The 18,581-nt window shown below is 41.1% G+C and overlaps 1 long non-coding RNA gene across 1 annotated transcript in view; it reads right to left on the bottom strand.

Moving 5' to 3' along the window:
- The window catches only part of LOC138368118 (uncharacterized), a 37,103-nt gene extending 18,944 nt beyond the window's left edge, over nt 1-18,159 (bottom strand). The window contains exons 1-3 of the long non-coding RNA XR_011229488.1: nt 17,976-18,159; nt 17,467-17,562; nt 12,691-12,894 (exon numbers count right to left, since the gene is read on the bottom strand). This is a non-coding gene — a long non-coding RNA (uncharacterized lncRNA). The remainder of the gene's footprint in view (nt 1-12,690; nt 12,895-17,466; nt 17,563-17,975) is intronic.
- Nucleotides 18,160-18,581: the final 422 nt, after the last annotated feature.

The following is an 18,581-nucleotide window of genomic DNA, read 5'->3' as shown; positions in this document are numbered from 1 at the left end:
CTTTTGATACAGCAAACAGAGAAATCATACTGGAACAGCTTGCCGAGCTGGGAATACAAGGAAAATTACTGAAATGGATAAAGGGCTATTTGTCTTATCGAACAGCATATGTTTTGTTTAATGGTGTTAAAAGCACAGAGAGCAAACACTTTGAACTGGGAACTCCACAAGGAGGGGTCCTCAGTCCCTTGTTGTTCAACGTTCTGATGCATAAACTTATTAAAGATCTTCCAACTAATAATGAAGACACTGTCATTTGTTATGCTGATGATATATGTTTACAGGCTGCCACCGAGCCTAGAATGCAAGTTCTGCTCGACGCTTTTGCTACTAGAGCTGAGGAATGTGGCCTCCTTATCTCTGTACAGAAAACTCGTGCCCTCATTCCATGTGGTATTCCACCAGTCAATTATCATATAGATGGGCAAGCACTTGAGAACTGCGAGTCTTACAGATACCTTGGTATCCCCATTAACGACCCTGGGTACCTTTCTTCTCTCAAGAGGAGACTTTGGGAGAGATTAAAGCCCTTGCGGGTCCTTGTTGGTGTCAATCATGGACTTAACGTGAGACTTCCTAGACTGTTTTATGTATCATTTATACGCTCTGTGATTGACTACAATGCTCTACATCTCACACTGTATACTGACAAAGAGCTGAAATCTCTTGAAACCTTGCAAAATGAAGCTATGCGTCTCATCCTTGGGGCTCCAAAGTCCACGAGAATAGTTAATATGAGAGCAGAGTTAAAATTACCTACCATAAGTGAGAGAATTTTGTCTATTAGCACAGTTTTCGGCGTGAAGGCATTGAGTAGATCTAGGCAACACATGAAGTTTCAAGCTAAACTTTCTAATATGCTGCACTCACCTGAGGTCTATAGAGGAAGAACGAAATCTGATTATGTATATTGGTTCTACAACTTAGCCAACTCCATCAAAATATTAAATATGTACCCAACTCAACTAATGGTTAATCAGCCAATTACTCCATGGGATAACTGGGATCTATCAGTTGATTTTGTAAATGCGCCCAAGAAAGATAGTGTGCACACTACATTATTAAAACAGTTAACACTGAAAAGCATCACTGAAAGTACTCAGAGTATGGGTAAGGATGTGTATCAGTGCTATACCGACGGCTCTGTAGAAGAAGGTGGACGATGTACCGGATGTGCATGTAACATATTTGAACAATCTTCTCTCGTACATACAGCAATGAAGCGCGTCAATGACTGGGCAAGTACATCTCAAACCGAACTTGCAGGCATATACCTTGCCACTGAATTTTTAAAAGACAAAGGCAGTGGACTTATATACTGTGACTCGCAGAGTGCACTCCTGGCACTGAACGCACGTAGTAGTGACACCCAGAAAATAGTCAGTGATATTCGAATGAACGTTTTAGCTGCCAAAGAAAACAGATTTGAGATTAAATTCCAATGGATACCATCACATGTTGGCATCTCAAGGCATGACACTGTTGATATGCTTGCAAAGACAGCCTGCAGAAAACCAGTGGTAGAAATTGATATGGGTGTTTCATTAGCAGTGACAAAGAGAATACTTAAACAAATATCTAATGAAAATCTCACCGACCTAACAAATTCTCAAAGACCTGAAATTTGTAGCATTAAATATTATGATAGATATCGTGAGGAGACATTCACATATGGGACTAATAGAACAAGAACCCGGCAATGTGATGTTATAGTGGCCAGAATACGCCTGGGATATAGACGTATCTGGCAGCTTTCTCAAAACCCAAATGTCGAGTACACAATGTGTCAACTTTGTGAAAGAGAAAACATGCACTCTCTTGAACATTATATTGTAGAATGTCCCATACTGACTGACTTTCGCCCTCCTGGGCTAAGGTATGCTGAACTCTGTAATTACTATATGAGTACTGGAACACTTGATGATATATTGGACTTGTATCCAAGATTGACCATGTAATATATCAATTATACAATGTATATATATGATGTAACTATATAACCTGAGCTTGTAAAAGCACCTTCATCACCTTCAGTGATTAAGTGCTTAATTGCACACTAGTTTCTTTATCAGCTACCTCACCCTTTCAGAGTAAATGAGACAAATGTATGTGAATGCATGTGTGTGTATATATGTATGTATATGTGTGTGTGTGTATGTATATGTATGGGTATAAAGTATATATGGAAGCTGATGAGAATTACATTTCACCTTTGTGAATGTCCATTAATGACACTATGTAAAAGACACATCAAACACTTTATGTAGGGCATACGTAAGTCTGTGTATCTATGTATTTACGTATGTAGGTTAGCTTAGCATTTTAAAAGCACGAATCACCTTCTGTGGTTGAGTGTTCATTAAACCCTTGAACTATATGTTTAACACTTCTCTATCCCTGTCCATGGAGAACAGAAGAAAATGTATATATGCTGGTTAGCATTGTAAATGTGTGGCCACGTCTGTGGTAGAAAAAAAAATCCCCTCTCCCACCCCTTGGCCCCTCTTTATTTCGTATCCCCCACCCCATGCCCCTTCATTTCCCATCCCCATGTCTCCCTGCCCCCTCATCCAATGCCTTTCTTGCTCCCCTGTCCCATACCCTCATTGTCTCCTAATTTCAGACCCCAGCAGCCCCCCCCCCCTATGAGGGAATCTAGATTCCCTCAGCTAGTTTTCCTAGTTTCTAGATTAGGCTAGTCGCTCTAGGGATTCTAGAAACTGAAGCTTTCAAACTAACATATACTTGTGGGGTGTTGAATGAAAGCTTATGTTCAGGACTGTCGGTTGGGACTGGTTAGAGGCCTGTTATTGCTCTGTAGAGAGAATTACAGAAATTTTCCTGTTTCTGTGGAATAGGGAGTTGAGAGTGAAGTGGTGTAGGGTAGGTACTTGACCCTCCCAACGGTTGTACAGGGGGGAGGGACAGAGGGGTGAACGTTGCCCCCCCCCCACCATGTGAGACATTGCGCCAGTCTTTAGGCCTCCCCCTCCTTGTGACATCACGGGACGCCTGAGGGTGGAGGAGGCCTGCGATTGGTTTAGGCACCCCTGCTCCAAGCTGATTTTGGCGCGAACAGCTGTGATTGGAAGCGGCACGAGGGAACAGTGCCGGCTTCGTGCTGATTGGTCAAGACAAAGTAGGGGGGAGATATGGGCATTTGAGTTTCCCTGCCCGCCATATAGTCAGTTTGAATTGGGCGGCAAGCGGAGGAAGAAGTGACTGGTGGAGGTGGCAGGCCTGCCACCTCCACCAGTCACGGCCAAGGATTTACGGAAGGAACAGTCAAAAGCTAAAGAGACAGTTGACAGTGTTCACCCATGAGGCAGCGCCTCATGGAGCCACAGGTGGTTCGAATAACCTGTCTAGTGTTGATGGACAATTGGTGGAATCTGGGCAGTGTAATTGTGGTGAGATTACAGGCCCCTGTGGGACTTTGAATTCCACCCTGTTGGTCCGCCCGGTGGTGACGCCGCCGGCCATTGTCACCCCAGTGTAGAGCAAGTCAGGTTCTGGTTTGATGGAGTTGTTGGTGATTTCCCATCCACGTGTGTATGCCCGGGGGCCACCCCCAGGTTACCCCCAGGCCACCCAGGCCACCCAGACCACCCGCCCGGCCCGGCCCGGCCACCTCGCCCGCCCGCGTGCCGGATACCCCCCCCCCCTCTCAGCTCGGGAGGGGTGCTGTGGGCCACGCGGTGGCCACATGCCTTGGCCACCCCCTTGGGCCACTTGGCCACCCCCTTGGGCCACTTGGCCACCCCCTTGGGCCACTTGGCCACCCCCTTGGGCCACTTGGCCACTTTCCCGGGACAGCCTAGGGCCACATCTTGTCGACTCACGAGGAGCAAGCTAAGTGTTGACAGCCAGAGAGGTAGTGACCTGGGAAATGAGTGAAATGAGGAAAACGTGAGTACAATAGTCAGTGTAACTGTGTCTCAGTATTAGTGGAAATTCCGGTAAAGCTGTGTTGTCCCATAGCCCTGCCAGGCTAGGGAAGCAGCTGAGAGACAGCTGTCTGTAGCACGTCCAGGTGACTGGTAGGGCGATACCTGGAGATAGATGTTGTACACGACCACACTGTAGTTATATATATATATATATATATATATATATATATATATATATATATATATATATATATATATATATATATATATATATATATATATATATATATATATATATATATATGTCGTACCTAGTAGCCAGAACTCACTTCTCAGCCTACTATTCAAGGCCCGATTTGCCTAATAAGCCAAGTTTTCCTGAATTAATATATTTACTATAATTTTTTTCTAATGAAATGATAAAGCAACCCTTTTCTCTATGCATGAGGTCAATTTTTTTTTATTGGAGTTAAAATTAACGTAGATATATGACCGAACCTAACCAACCCTACCTAACCTAACCTAACCTATATTTATAGGTAAGGTTAGGTTAGGTAGCCAAAAAAAGCTAGGTTAGGTTAGGTTAGGTAGGTTAGGTAGACGAAAAAACATTAATTCATGAAAACTTGGCTTATTAGGCAAATCGGGCCTTGAATAGTAGGCTGAGAAGTGCGTTCTGGCTATTAGGTACGACATATATATATATATATATATATGTCGTACCTAGTAGCCAGAACTCACTTCTGAGCCTACTATGCAAGGCCCGATTTGCCTAATAAGCCAAGTTTTCATGAATTATTTGCTTTTCGACTACCTAACCTACCTAACCTAACCTAACCTAACTTTTTCGGCTACCTAACCTAACCTAACCTATAAAGATAGGTTAGGTTAGGTTAGGTAGGGTTGGTAAGGTTCGGTCATATATCTACGTTAATTTTAACTCCAATAAAAAAAAATTGACCTCTTACATAATGAAATGGGTTGCTTTATCATTTCATAAGAAAAAAATTTGAGAAGATATATTAATTCATGAAAACTTGGCTTATTAGGCAAATCGGGCCTTGCATTGTAGGCTGAAAAGTGAGTTCTGGCTACTAGGTACGACATATATATATATATATATATATATATATATATATATATATATATATATATATATGTCGTACCTAATAGCCAGAACGCACTTCTCAGCCTACTATTCAAGGCCCGATTTGCCTAATAAGCCAAGTTTTCATGAATTAATGTTTTTTCGTCTACCTAACCTACCTAACCTAACCTAACCTAGCTTTTTTTGGCTACCTAACCTAACCTTACCTATAAATATAGGTTAGGTTAGGTTAGGTAGGGTTGGTTAGGTTCGGTCATATATCTACGTTAATTTTAACTCCAATAAAAAAAAATTGACCTCATACATAGAGAAAAGGGTTGCTTTATCATTTCATAAGAAAAAAATTATAGTAAATATATTAATTCAGGAAAACTAGGCTTATTAGGCAAATCGGGCCTTGAATAGTAGGCTGAGAAGTGAGTTCTGGCTACTAGGTACGACATATATATATATATATATATATATATATATATATATATATATATATATATATATATATATATAACTACAGTGTGGTTATATATATATATATATATATATATATATATATATATATATATATATATATATATATATATATATATATATATACAAGTGTGTAGACTGACTCGAGTATGTATGAGATTTACCATATAAATGATCCAGTTGTCAATTCTATATAATCGGTCAGACTGGATTAGTGCGATGGAGTACCAGCATGAATAATTATAATCATTATGTTGCAGGGATGTCAGTGGATACCCTGAGGTCTGTGTAGTTAGAGTTACATTTACCTGATGATATAATTTTCATTGATTATGTGAATGCCATTTCTTGTGTTCATTTGCATGCTTTATGTACTGTGTTGTGTGGTGAGTCAGTAGATGTGATGGCTGACTGATTGCCTAGTGATGTCATTAGCATGTGAGGTATGCTGACGGCATCATTATGTTGCAGGTTTGTGCAGTGTTGTTATCAATTTATATGATATTGCTGCCCTGGGAGCTGTGTTGAGGGTTTAAGGGACCTCTAGGATTATTCAGGGGAATTCACAGTACTTAATGAGAGCAGGCAGTTGTTTGGTTAATTGCCTTGCTGAGGTAAGTGTGTGCTCACAGTAGTCTTTTGCAACGGTTGCAAGATAAGGGGGGGCAGTAATATTGGTATACTCTTGTTGTTGCACAACCATGTGTCATTATTGTGTGGGCACAGTAATTAACGAGTTGCAGTAGCCGCAACCGTATGTGGGCAATGCATTTGTGTTGTTGCATGCCATTGTAGTGTGACCTATGTAACACTGGGGTTACGTTGTTTCTTTAAGTTGTGTTGAGGATTTAAGGATTCAGTGAGTTAATAATTGGGGTAATTAACTGGATAAGGGGTGCACACTTATTGTGGAGTGAGTGAGGGCTGTTATGAGAGAGTACAGCGTTGAGCTTGAGTGAGATACGTCTCGGGAGCAATTAATTGTCCATGTGACAACTAATTGACCACTCTAGCTAATTATGTAATTAGCCTTCTCATCATGAATGCACGTAGTGGGAGAGGATCTGTCAGAGTCTGTCAGTATTTGTGGTAACGTAATATGCTCGAGACTAATTACCTTTCTGGGGTATAGCAATTGGTGGCTCATGTTAATTAGTGGAGTAATTAACGTCTGGAGGGCTCAGATGACTCAGTAAAGCGAGGTCATGTAGCTAGCACAAATCGTTGTATTAATCATATCCTGTCTGAGGACAGTGGATTAATGGCACTCAAGTTAATTAGAGGTAATTAACTCCTTTCCCGTGAATTCACAGTGTTTGATGAGACCTGCTTAGGCAGTGCGGAGTGAGACGTATTTATGGATGATTAATTATCGGTCCTGGTGACAGTTAATTAATTGCTCGGAGTTAATTAGGGTAATTAACACTCACTAGTAATTTTTTGACACAGACTGTTGAGAAGCTACCAAGTTAGGGTAGGCTTAGTTAACGTAACTCAATGGGGATGTAATTAGTGGTCCGTTTGACCTTAATTAAGAATTACTCACTGAATACTTGCAAGGAGTCAAGTGTGATGTAATATAAGTTTGAGTTATTGTTAACAAGAGAGACAAGTGTTAAAGATTAACGTAGAGTATCATCATGTTGTTGCCTAGTGGGAGACAATTGTTTGTGATTACCGTAGTACTTTGTTGCTGACTGCTGCGATCAGTCAATTAACGTAATTAATCACTTAAGGCAATTTCTTTTGGTTGTCGTCTGGTGACGAGAGTAGAGTCATCTAGGGATCTGTGGAGCTGTGTCCCAGAATCCCGCCTTGCCTGTCTTTGTTACTGTTTACAACAGTGCAACATCTTGTAGGGAGTTGCAAAGAGTGTTCACACTGGGTTGTGATAGGGGGGGGGGGAGTCACTGTTGGACTACCCGCCTAGTTACGTGGGTCTCTCCTGGGGGGCGGGAGGACCCCTAAGTTTGTGATTATAGTAGCTGTCAGGGAAACCGTGACACTATAGATTGCATGCTTTTTTTTTTTTTTTTTTGAGATATATACAAGAGTTGTTACATTCTTGTACAGCCACTAGTACGCGTAGCGTTTCGGGCAAGTCCTTAATCCTACGGTCTCTGGAATACGATCCCCTGCCGCGAAGAATCGTTTTTTCATCCAAGTACACATTTTACTGTTGCGTTAAACAGAGGCTACAGTTAAGGAATTGCGCCCAGTGAATCCTCCCCGGCCAGGATACGAACCCATGACATAGCGCTCGCGGAACGCCAGGCGAGTGTCTTACCACTACACCACGGAGACTGCTTGTGTCTCCAGTAGGCATCATTGTTCAGTTAGTTCACTTGTCAGCCCGAAGTGTCAGCAGGATGGAGCCTGCTGTCATTTCTCAAGGGGCTGTTGAATAGCTGTGTTGCAATTGCCACTTGATGTACAATAACGTAACCATTCGCTGTGGTGTAACTTAGTCTGTGATATTTTTCTTTGATTTGCAATATTGCATCATCAGTGGGCACACCTGTGTTCAGGTTAGTTCAGTATGCAGCCTCACAGCAAGGGTTGCTATTTAGCTGTTTGTTATCGTGCCACTGGATGGACATTAACGTAACGTAAACTCGGTAATGTAGTAGTTAGTCTCTTGTTATTAATAAATTGTTATGTTAGAGAAAACGGTCTTTGATGTCAACCCTTCAACCATATTATTCCACCATATTTCTGCATATTACGATTAAATGTTGATGTCATCTTGATATGACGGCTGTTCTTGGGAATTCGAATTCCAATTCATAGCGCCACTTCAAATATAAATATTTGATTGTGAGAACCCGTCGGTTACCCTTTATTAGTTTTAACGTCCTGTTTAACTAGGAGGAGCCAGCGGCCTATTGTGGACAGGTTTTCACCCCTGGTGGTGGAGGCCTGGCGGTTTGCTCCCACTTTTCCTTTTTCTATTGGACTCATGCTTAACTGCCGTGAGCAGCCTTTAAACTTGTAGTCCACCTCCTAAGGGAGGTAAGTGTAGAAAAAAAACTCACACCCCCCCACATCCCAAACCCTTCCAGCTCCTTAATATTCCAGACCCTCTCAGCCTTCCTTCCTAGACCCTCCATGCCCTCCCATCACAGACCCTCCATGCCCTCCCGTCACAGACCCTCCATGCCCTCCCGTCACAGACCCTCCATGCCCTCCCATCACAGACCCTCCATGCCCTCCAATCCCAGGGGCATCGAAGGTAACTCAGACTGAACAGAAGAGAGTCAGCTTTAAAGTAATGTACTCAAACATAGATGGGATTACAAACAATGCAAGTGAACAAGAGCACAATAGAAAATCCCGGAAATAATAGCACATACGGCAACAAAACTCTCATATATCATAACGGCTGCAGTGTTTCCCTCCATGACCACACTGTAATAAGAAAAGAGAGTGAAGGAAGGGGAGGAGATAGAGGGATAAGAAAAGAATGGAGTTTCGAGGTGATGGTTTTCCTGGGCTTCAAGGGATTCAGAGACTACACAACAGGCACCATGGCGATAGGAGGACCAAGAGTAGTTCTAGCAGTGATATATAACCCTCCACCAAATGACAGAAGACCTAGGCAGGAGTTTGTCAGACAACATGGCAGTAAATACTATCATTTAGAGGGCAGACTTTTTTCGCCTGTTGAAGTTGATCTTATTTGCTTATCATGGGAGATTTCAACCATGAAATATAGACAGAGAAAACATGGAACTGCATGGAGGTGAAGAAACATGGAGAGCTAAACTACAGGATGTGGCAACAAGAAACTTTTTAAACCAGAATATCAGGGGACCCACAAGAATGAGAATCAATAATTAACCAGCTTAACTTGACCTGATATTCACTCTGAACGACTCGGACACAAGGGAAGTTACCGTCGAAGATCCCTTGGTAATGAACAATCACAGTGTACCGATATTTGAGTATATGGTAGAGGTAGGGAAGGGATCAGAAAATAAAAGGCTGGCATTCCGAAAGGGAAGCTACGAGGAGATAAGAACATTCCTAACAGATATAAGATGGGTAACAAAGCTCAGAGGAAAGATGTCCCACGACATGATGGACTACATCACGCAGAAGTGGAACGAGGCAGCAGACAAGTTTGTCCCAGTCCCAAAGAAAGAAACTAAATGCAAATGAGGAATCCATGGTTTAATCAGTTTATCAGGGATGTAAGATGGCAAAGCCACTATGTAGTAGGGCATGAAGAAACTATATAAATAATAGGACACCAGAGAGCAGAGAAATATACCAGAGTGCCAGGAATGAGTACTTCAGGGTGAGAAGAGGAGAGGCAGAAAGACCGTACGAAAATGACATAGCAAGCAAGGCAAAGACTCAACCCAAGTTGATGCACAGCCGCAGCTGAAGGAAAAAACAATGAAGAAAGAAGTAATGACACTGAGGACAAGGGCAGACAGGTTCACTACAAATGACATAGAGGTGTGTGAGGAACTCAATAATAAATTCCAGGAGGTCTTCACCTTAGAGCAAGGACAAGTACCAGAGGTAAAAGAGGGAATACCTAACCAGGCACCACTTTAGGAGATTGTAATTACCAGTGGGGAGGGGAGGAAGCATTTGCTTGAATTGGATATGGCAAAGGCTGTAGGCCTTGATGGAATCTCACCATGGATACTAAAAGAAGGAGCAGAAGCACTGTGTCAACCAATTTTAATGGTGTATAGCAAATTACTGGAAAAAGGAGAACTGTCATAAATTTGGAAGATGGCTATTGTAGTTCCAATATACAAGAAGGGAGAAAGGAGGTACTGAATTACAGGCTGATGTTCCTAACTTGAATACCATGCAAGGTGATGTAGAAGATTGTGTTAAAAAAAACTAGTAGAACGTCTGGAGTGAAATAATTTTTTAACACATCATCAGCATGGGTTCAGGGATGGCAAATCTTGCCTCACAGGATTATTTGAATTCTATGACCAGGCGATAAAAATTAGGCAAGAAAGAGAAGGGTGTGCTACTGCATATTTTTGGACTGCCAGAAAGCCTTTGACATGGTTCCCCATAGGAGACTAGAGCACAAGCTGGAAATGCAGGCAGGGGTAAAAGGGAAGGTACTCCAATGGCTATGGGCAGTAGTGCAATGCTGCTGGAGCTCCGACACCTCTGCAAGTGGATGATGGATGGGGAAAAAGAGGATGAGGGAAAAGGGAGATGATGGCTTGTGGGTGATGGTTGATCATGGCAGGAAAATCCTGCCCTGTATTGCATCCCTAATTAGTTAAACATGTTATGATATGTCTTCGTATTTTTAAAGATTCAATAATATTTAAATGTATATATATTTCAAAAGTAAACAGGATGAATTGTACTGGTAGGAATCTGGAAACAATTCCCGACGCAGGTGAAGGCTTCCTGTCCATTTATGCCAGACAAACGGTATGAGACAAAGTTGCCAACCTACCTCTTTGGATTCTAATATTCAGCGATAATGTTCATGGCTTTAGCAGTAGCTCATTAGACAGGTATTCTTTATAATTCATACAATAGTATAATTTAGTATATTTTACTAGGCAGGTAAAACGACAAAACTGCTACACACAACTTTACATAATTTAGTGGTTCTGGCGTCGTGTAAAATACTGAGTTGGCAACTCTGCTTGTGTGTTTCAGGGGCATTAGTGATATGGTGGCTGGTGGTCCCTAGATTTCTCTCTAATACAGAAGCATTAATTCTCACAAACAACCCCATCATGGCTTCTATGCCAACAATATTGACTCCCCTTTTATCGTAAACAAAATGAAGAGTGTAAGAAGAATAATGTACAGGAGACTGATAATGATAAATGAAAGTGGCAAAAGTTATGTTTCGACTGCTTCTAGTTCAAATTTTCAAAATTGATCCACGTGCAATTCAGAAAGTAATGGAGCTTTGAAGTCTAACTTGTATCCTTGTTTAGGTGTTTGGATTGAAGAAATGTGGAAGGAAAAAGGAAAACTATCCATGGTTACTCTTCAGGGATGATAAACATGGGCGTAATGTATGTGCAAATAAAAGCAATGTAACACTTTTTACTTTTACAGAGTTTAAGACGTGTGAAGTATATAGAAACAGGATAGCAAATGACAGGCTTTTGTCAGGCCCGCCAGAGCTCCGGCACCTATAAAATTGGCATTGCACCCCTGGATAAGGGAATACCTAGGCAACAGAAGACAGTGAGTCACTGTGAGAGGTGAGGTTATAGTGTGGCGAGATATCATTGGTAGAGTCCCGAAGGGGTCTGTCCTTGGACCTATTCTGTTTCTGATATATATAAATGATCTCCCAGAGGGAATAGACTCGTTCCACTCAATATTTGCTGATGATACAAAAATTCTGAGGAGGATCAAGACCGAAGATAGCAGAGGCTGCAAGATGACCTAGATAAACTGAAGGAACGATCCAACAAATAGCAAGTAAATCACAACAAACCCAAGTAAATATAGGGCGATGAAAGTAGATGGAAGGAACTGGTGATCAGACACAAGGTACCGAATGGGAGACGAAGTCCTTCATGAAACGGACAGAGGAAAGATCTAGGAGTTGATATCTCACCGAACCTATCTCCTGAATCCCTCATCACAAGAATAACATCAGTGGCGCATGCAAGATTAGGTAACATCAGAACTACCATCAGATACTTTTGTAAGGAATCATTTAGAACCTTGTATAACACACATGTAAGACGGATAATGGATTATGAGGATCCAGCGTGATGTCCATACCTAGTTAAACACAAAACGAAGTTTGAAAAAGTTCAGAGGTATGCCACCAGGCTAGTCCTCGAGCTGAGTGGTATGAGCTACGAGGAAAGAATAATGGAGCTAAGCCAATCGACACTGGAAGACAGAAGAGTTAGGGGAGACATGATTACCACCTTTCAAATTATCAGAGCAATTGACAGGGTTGACAAAACAATATTTAGCATGGGTGGTTCTTGAACAAGGGGACACAGGTGGAAACTTTTAGGTTAGAATGAACTTTTTCAGTGTCAGAGTAGTTAACAGATGAAATTCCTTAGGCAGTGATGTGGTGGAGGCTGACTCCATACACAGTTTCAAATGAATATGTGATAGAGCCCAGTAGGCTCAGGAACCTCTACACCAGTTGATTGACAGTTGAGAGGCGGGACCAAAGACCTGAAGCTCAACCCCCGCAAGTACAACAAGGCGAGTACACACACATACTCGTGTTCCTATACTGACCTTTCTTATGGAAGGAGATATAGTCAATTGTGGGAGGCGAGGCCGGGTTGAAGATGGAGGAGCCGTTGTGGCAGTGTTGTAGGAGCGCCCAACACAGGGTGGAGAAGCCCGGGTCCCTGCAGGAGCCCCCAGGGCCGCCCATCACCAGCCTGGGCGACACATCCTCCAGCCCAGCCCGGCACGCGTCGTAGTAATTAAGAAAACCTGTGCCAGTGATGATACAAACACAGTGCAAAGTAGATATTAATAAAATGATTTGTTTAATTAACTTAACCATATTCCAACGTTAATGAACATAATGTATATAGCGGTGGGAAAACAATGTATTCACTATTCACACGGTGGACATTAATTTGTATATATATTCCATAAGTACAAAATATCCAAAATATTTTCTATACTGCCGCACACCAGCGAACGGCTTATTTCCTTGTGACAGTGAGAAGAGGAAGACTAAACGTTAATATCTATGACACAAACAGTTCCTCAGTTTACATAGTGTGGGAACCGACCTGTGAGATTTATATTTATTTAATTTATATGAATTTATATTTACGTTAATTTATATACTTCGATAGCAATTTGTATAATGATAAGTGGACTGTATTTCTGCAATAATCTCAATCTCACAAATCGATCCTCTACACATTAGGGGGGGTTATTAAATTAATATATATGCAGCCAATCAAACTACAGTAATAGCTACATACATTGATGAGGTTCCTTATCTTATAGTACAGCAGGTTAGTCCACCAGGTATAACTAGGGTGTAGACACCAAATTATCCTCTTTGAGGTAGCTTCCATATCACCCAGTAACTGGTGCACAAACTCTTCCTCGTCTTGACCTGTCAAAAGGGCGCTAACTGTGAAGCCAGAATCCTATATATGACAAGTATATCAGAGAAAACACTATACAGTACATGGAACATGAAGACCTGGCTTAATTACCTTTAGTTTGAGGCGATTTCGCGATCTAACCGGATCACCCTATATCCTGACATTAATGGCCATAAATGAATGATAAACGGGTTTCGGATAGACACTTAACTTGATATGTAGACAGCGTGTTGAAAAATGGTACACCTTTGGTTTCCATAACACTACGTCCAAGTAAATTTAACAGGAGCCGAATTTGCTCCCGTGTGAGCCTCTGGTCTCAATAACAATGGTTGTTTAACACTCCATACTATTGACGTTACTGGCCGACATTGTCCAGAATGATAGGAGCCGAATTTGCTCCACACGTCTCGGAGGTGACACAACAATGGCTGCCCTCCTTCCCCACTGACGCCTGGCCTACTTTGTCCAGATTTCAGAAAGTGATAGAAGGGTCACATTTACTCTACTTTAATATTGATAATTAAGCTAATTTATATAAGATGTTTTTATGATGGTAAAGTCCAAAGACTAATGTATTTAAGAATAATTCCCAGCAGAATAGCTGGTGAATTATAATAGTATGTGGTGATGATATCCCGTTTTCTATAGACGGTAATTCCACTACAAGTTACGTTTTCTATGGGTAACTTGTTTATAATACAGCTATTATCTGTATGATTATTAAATGGTGTCGGATTTTCCGACATAATTCCCCAGGGGCTGCTCACGGGTCGAAGTCCTAATTAGAACAGACGAACACCGATACTCCTCCTTCGAATTATTACATTAATTTGATGTTAGTAGTTAGTAATCACACATTTGTGCGTCTGTTCGTACAGGACGGATGTCCCGTACTAGAGTTGCAGGGGTTAGAAGTCTAATGCGATTTCATTTCCCTGTCAACTCTTGAAAGGCTAATATTCAAGCCTTATTACATATTATTTAACCCAGAAGACTGGATGTGATCAAGTACTACAGTCAAGTATGATTCAGGGACTGCAGTGAGATCAGTGACATTAGATATAACTTGAAGTTTGTTCAAGTAACTGGTCACTGATATATAAACACTGAGGCCCATGGAATACATCTTGATTAAATAATAAATGTATCAAATCAGTCATCAGATTTATTGGGGTTTAATTTAGTTAATTGATTCAGAAGATTGAATAGCTCATCATTAAAGTAAAGTATGGTTCTGAGACTGCAGTGGGATCAGTGACATTGGTCGCAGTGACTTGTAGCTGTTTTAGGCTACTGTTCACTGATTTGCCACTGAGGCCTCATGAACTCATCTCCAGCTTCAAATGATGATACTAACATCAACTTCTGTTGGTATAGTCAGCTGTAATCTCCTTCGTATAATGCTACTGGAGAAATATAATCAGCTGACAAATTTAGATTTCTATTGGTATTGTTTATCTGCAGGCATAGGTCTCCTCAGGCTTGATACTGGGCCTGAGAGTAATTTACCTCCTGCAGAGTTTAACATGGTTATGCCCTGATATTTAGTAGGGCTACCAATGAATTGATGGTAGTAGTCTGTCCCCACAAGGACAGCCATTTGGCATTTGATTTGCTCAAATTTACCTGCAGCTGCTTGATAATAGCTTTCCAGGTCAGCATAATCAACTTGAGATTGTTGTGACAAACCTTCACATTTCTTGATCTGTCTTGTTAAGTGGCCTTTAAGACCTGCAAGGGTTCTTTTCATTCTCCCTGCATTATCCATCCTGGCTAGTTGGTGAAGCCTTGTGGGGCTTGTATTTGGGCTGCTCATAATACTGAACAAGCACTGATGGTAGCCTAGGGTTAAATTCTGCACTCACTAGGCAATAATCCTACCTCTACTAGAGGTTAGCACTTAAATTAATACACATTATATATATACAATCATACACACTAATGATTTGAGTGATAAACCAGTGTCACTGGAAGTACCTTTAGGTTAGCTCTTCTATATCACCCTAGGATGGTAGAGACACTAATTAATCACTCAAAGGTGTAATGATCATAAGTAATTTATTATATATACAACTCAACTCGAGTTGATAAAAATTACACCCAAAATAGGGTCTGGACCATTCATTAATGGTGTTAGGTTATTCAATATAGTACAACTGACTATGGTAATAATGGGACTAGGATGAGCAATAATAGTTCAACTAGTCAATGGTAAATATCCTACCCTGTTGTGGGTTGGCAATTAGTAAATATTATACTGTGATCACTAGTGCAATATATATTAAATAATTCTCTATTTTGGAGAAATAATATACACAATTATTGATAATAGCCTCTGAATTAGCCTCTATGAAACTTCTAATATTATCTAGAAGTATTAAATATTATTAGTGACCTCGCGAAATAAAGTCCACAAAATTCGTAGATAATCTCTCGCGAAATGTAACACCACGAAATCCGTGAACAATCTCGCGAAGACACAGTCACTAATTTGGCTGGATTCTATATTAGCGCTGTCATTTCACGAAATAACACGCCACCAAATATCTGTGGGTGTGCATGAAACCGCTGACGAAGCTGAACTGGGCTGAGGGAGGCTCCTGAGCTCCCTCGAGGCTACGCTGCCGTCTTGAGTGCTGGCTTTGTTTAAATAACACTGCACTAGTATATTTAATGAATCCACTGGTTAACTGGTTCATCCGGTACTAAGATGACCAAATGTGGGTTCATAGGACCGAATATTCCGGTTCCGAAGGTCCAAATAATTCGGTTTCGAAGGACCAAATAATGTGGGAACCGACCTGTGAGATTTATATTTATTTAATTTATATGAATTTATATTTACGTTAATTTATATACTTCGATAGCAATTTGTATAATGATAAGTGGACTGTATTTCTGCAATAATCTCAATCTCACAAATCGATCCTCTACACATTAGGGGGGGTTATTAAATTAATATATATGCAGCCAATCAAACTACAGTAATAGCTACATACATTGATGAGGTTCCTTATCTTATAGTACAGCAGGTTAGTCCACCAGGTATAACTAGGGTGTAGACACCAAATTATCCTCTTTGAGGTAGCTTCCATATCACCCAGTAACTGGTGCACAAACTCTTCCTCGTCTTGACCTGTCAAAAGGGCGCTAACTGTGAAGCCAGAATCCTATATATGACAAGTATATCAGAGAAAACACTATACAGTACATGGAACATGAAGACCTGGCTTAATTACCTTTAGTTTGAGGCGATTTCGCGATCTAACCGGGTCACCCTATATCCTGACATTAATGGCCATAAATGAATGATAAACGGGTTTCGGATAGACACTTAACTTGATATGTAGACAGCGTGTTGAAAAATGGTACACCTTTGGTTTCCATAACACTACGTCCAAGTAAATTTAACAGGAGCCGAATTTGCTCCCGTGTGAGCCTCTGGTCTCAATAACAATGGTTGTTTAACACTCCATACTATTGACGTTACTGGCCGACATTGTCCAGAATGATAGGAGCCGAATTTGCTCCACACGTCTCGGAGGTGACACAACAATGGCTGCCCTCCTTCCCCACTGACGCCTGGCCTACTTTGTCCAGATTTCAGAAAGTGATAGAAGGGTCACATTTACTCTACTTTAATATTGATAATTAAGTTAATTTATATAAGATGTTTTTATGATGGTAAAGTCCAAAGACTAATGTATTTAAGAATAATTCCCAGCAGAATAGCTGGTGAATTATAATAGTATGTGGTGATGATATCCCGTTTTCTATAGACGGTAATTCCACTACAAGTTACGTTTTCTATGGGTAACTTGTTTATAATACAGCTATTATCTGTATGATTATTAAATGGTGTCGGATTTTCCGACACATAGGTAGAGATAATCAATTAGAATAATAGGGGTTGAGAACATATCAGCTACTCAACCTTGAACGGTGAAGTTTAGGTTGTCAAAGTCGTGGTGGTCGGGTTCATTCCAGGTCTCCCAGAGCCAGGAGGTCACCCACGGCAGCCCGTAGCGACCTGACCCGAGCCATCCCAGGTCACCACCACGACCACCCCAGGTCATCCCAAGTCACCACAGGTCACCACAACAATGAGAAAAACAGTTACATAATGTTGCCGCTGTAGTCACCAAAATATCGAAGCATACCTAAGATACATAATGAAGAAATGTTTAAATATTTTATTAAATCTGATTTACTACCAGAAATTTGGGTTAAATATACCAAGAATGTTTACGTTAGTGCAGACACTTTACTAATACTTCATATATGTATAATGTTTAGCGTTAAGATTATGGGGATCCAGAATATTAACACATTACTTGCTGCTATAAAAACTTTGCCTGTTACCCAGAGCATGGCTATGGGGTCCTAAATAATGTAGACTAAACAGGAACACTTTAACAAATACAAAGAGCAAGGTAATGCTACCAATATATCTGGTGGCAGTGTGAGCGACGAGTCTCCTCCACCAGACCACCTGAGTGTGGTTTTCCAGGTCAGTGAAGAGTCCGCCCGGGTTGCCCATGAGCTCGAAGCCTGGTCGTAGCTGGTAGTGGTGCAGGTGGTCCAGCAGGCGGTCCAGCTGGCTGAAGTTGTACCTTGGTATACCCTTCTCAATGCTGAAATAAAATGTTTTATGTCAGATTACAGAATATACTGAGAATAAGGGGGCAAATCAAACGGAAAAAATCGAATCTTTTTGAAAAATTTATAAAAATACTACAACGTTCTGGCAACACTTTGGCGCAAACCCGATAATGTTATGATATAAATTAAAGTATTTATGGTATATTTCCATGCGTAATTGTGCAAAATCCGGTGCCCCGCGGCTGTGGCGCGCCAAGAGTATTGCGTCGTACGTTCTAAATGTCAATTTTTTCGTAATAACGTCGTAAATATCGATGTATGCATAAGGAGTAAATATACACTCATTGGCAACCTTCTCATCCCTTGCTGAGCTATAGGGGAGGTCCCAACCCCCAGTCACCTCGTGTGTCTGATAGAGTGCGGACATGTTCTGATGCGCGCTCCATT

This window comes from Procambarus clarkii, chromosome 24 (assembly GCF_040958095.1).
Source record: "Procambarus clarkii isolate CNS0578487 chromosome 24, FALCON_Pclarkii_2.0, whole genome shotgun sequence".
Taxonomy (NCBI): Eukaryota; Metazoa; Arthropoda; class Malacostraca; order Decapoda; family Cambaridae; genus Procambarus; species Procambarus clarkii.
Note: the sequence above shows the minus strand (reverse complement) of the source record. Positions and strands in the feature narration are given on the sequence as shown.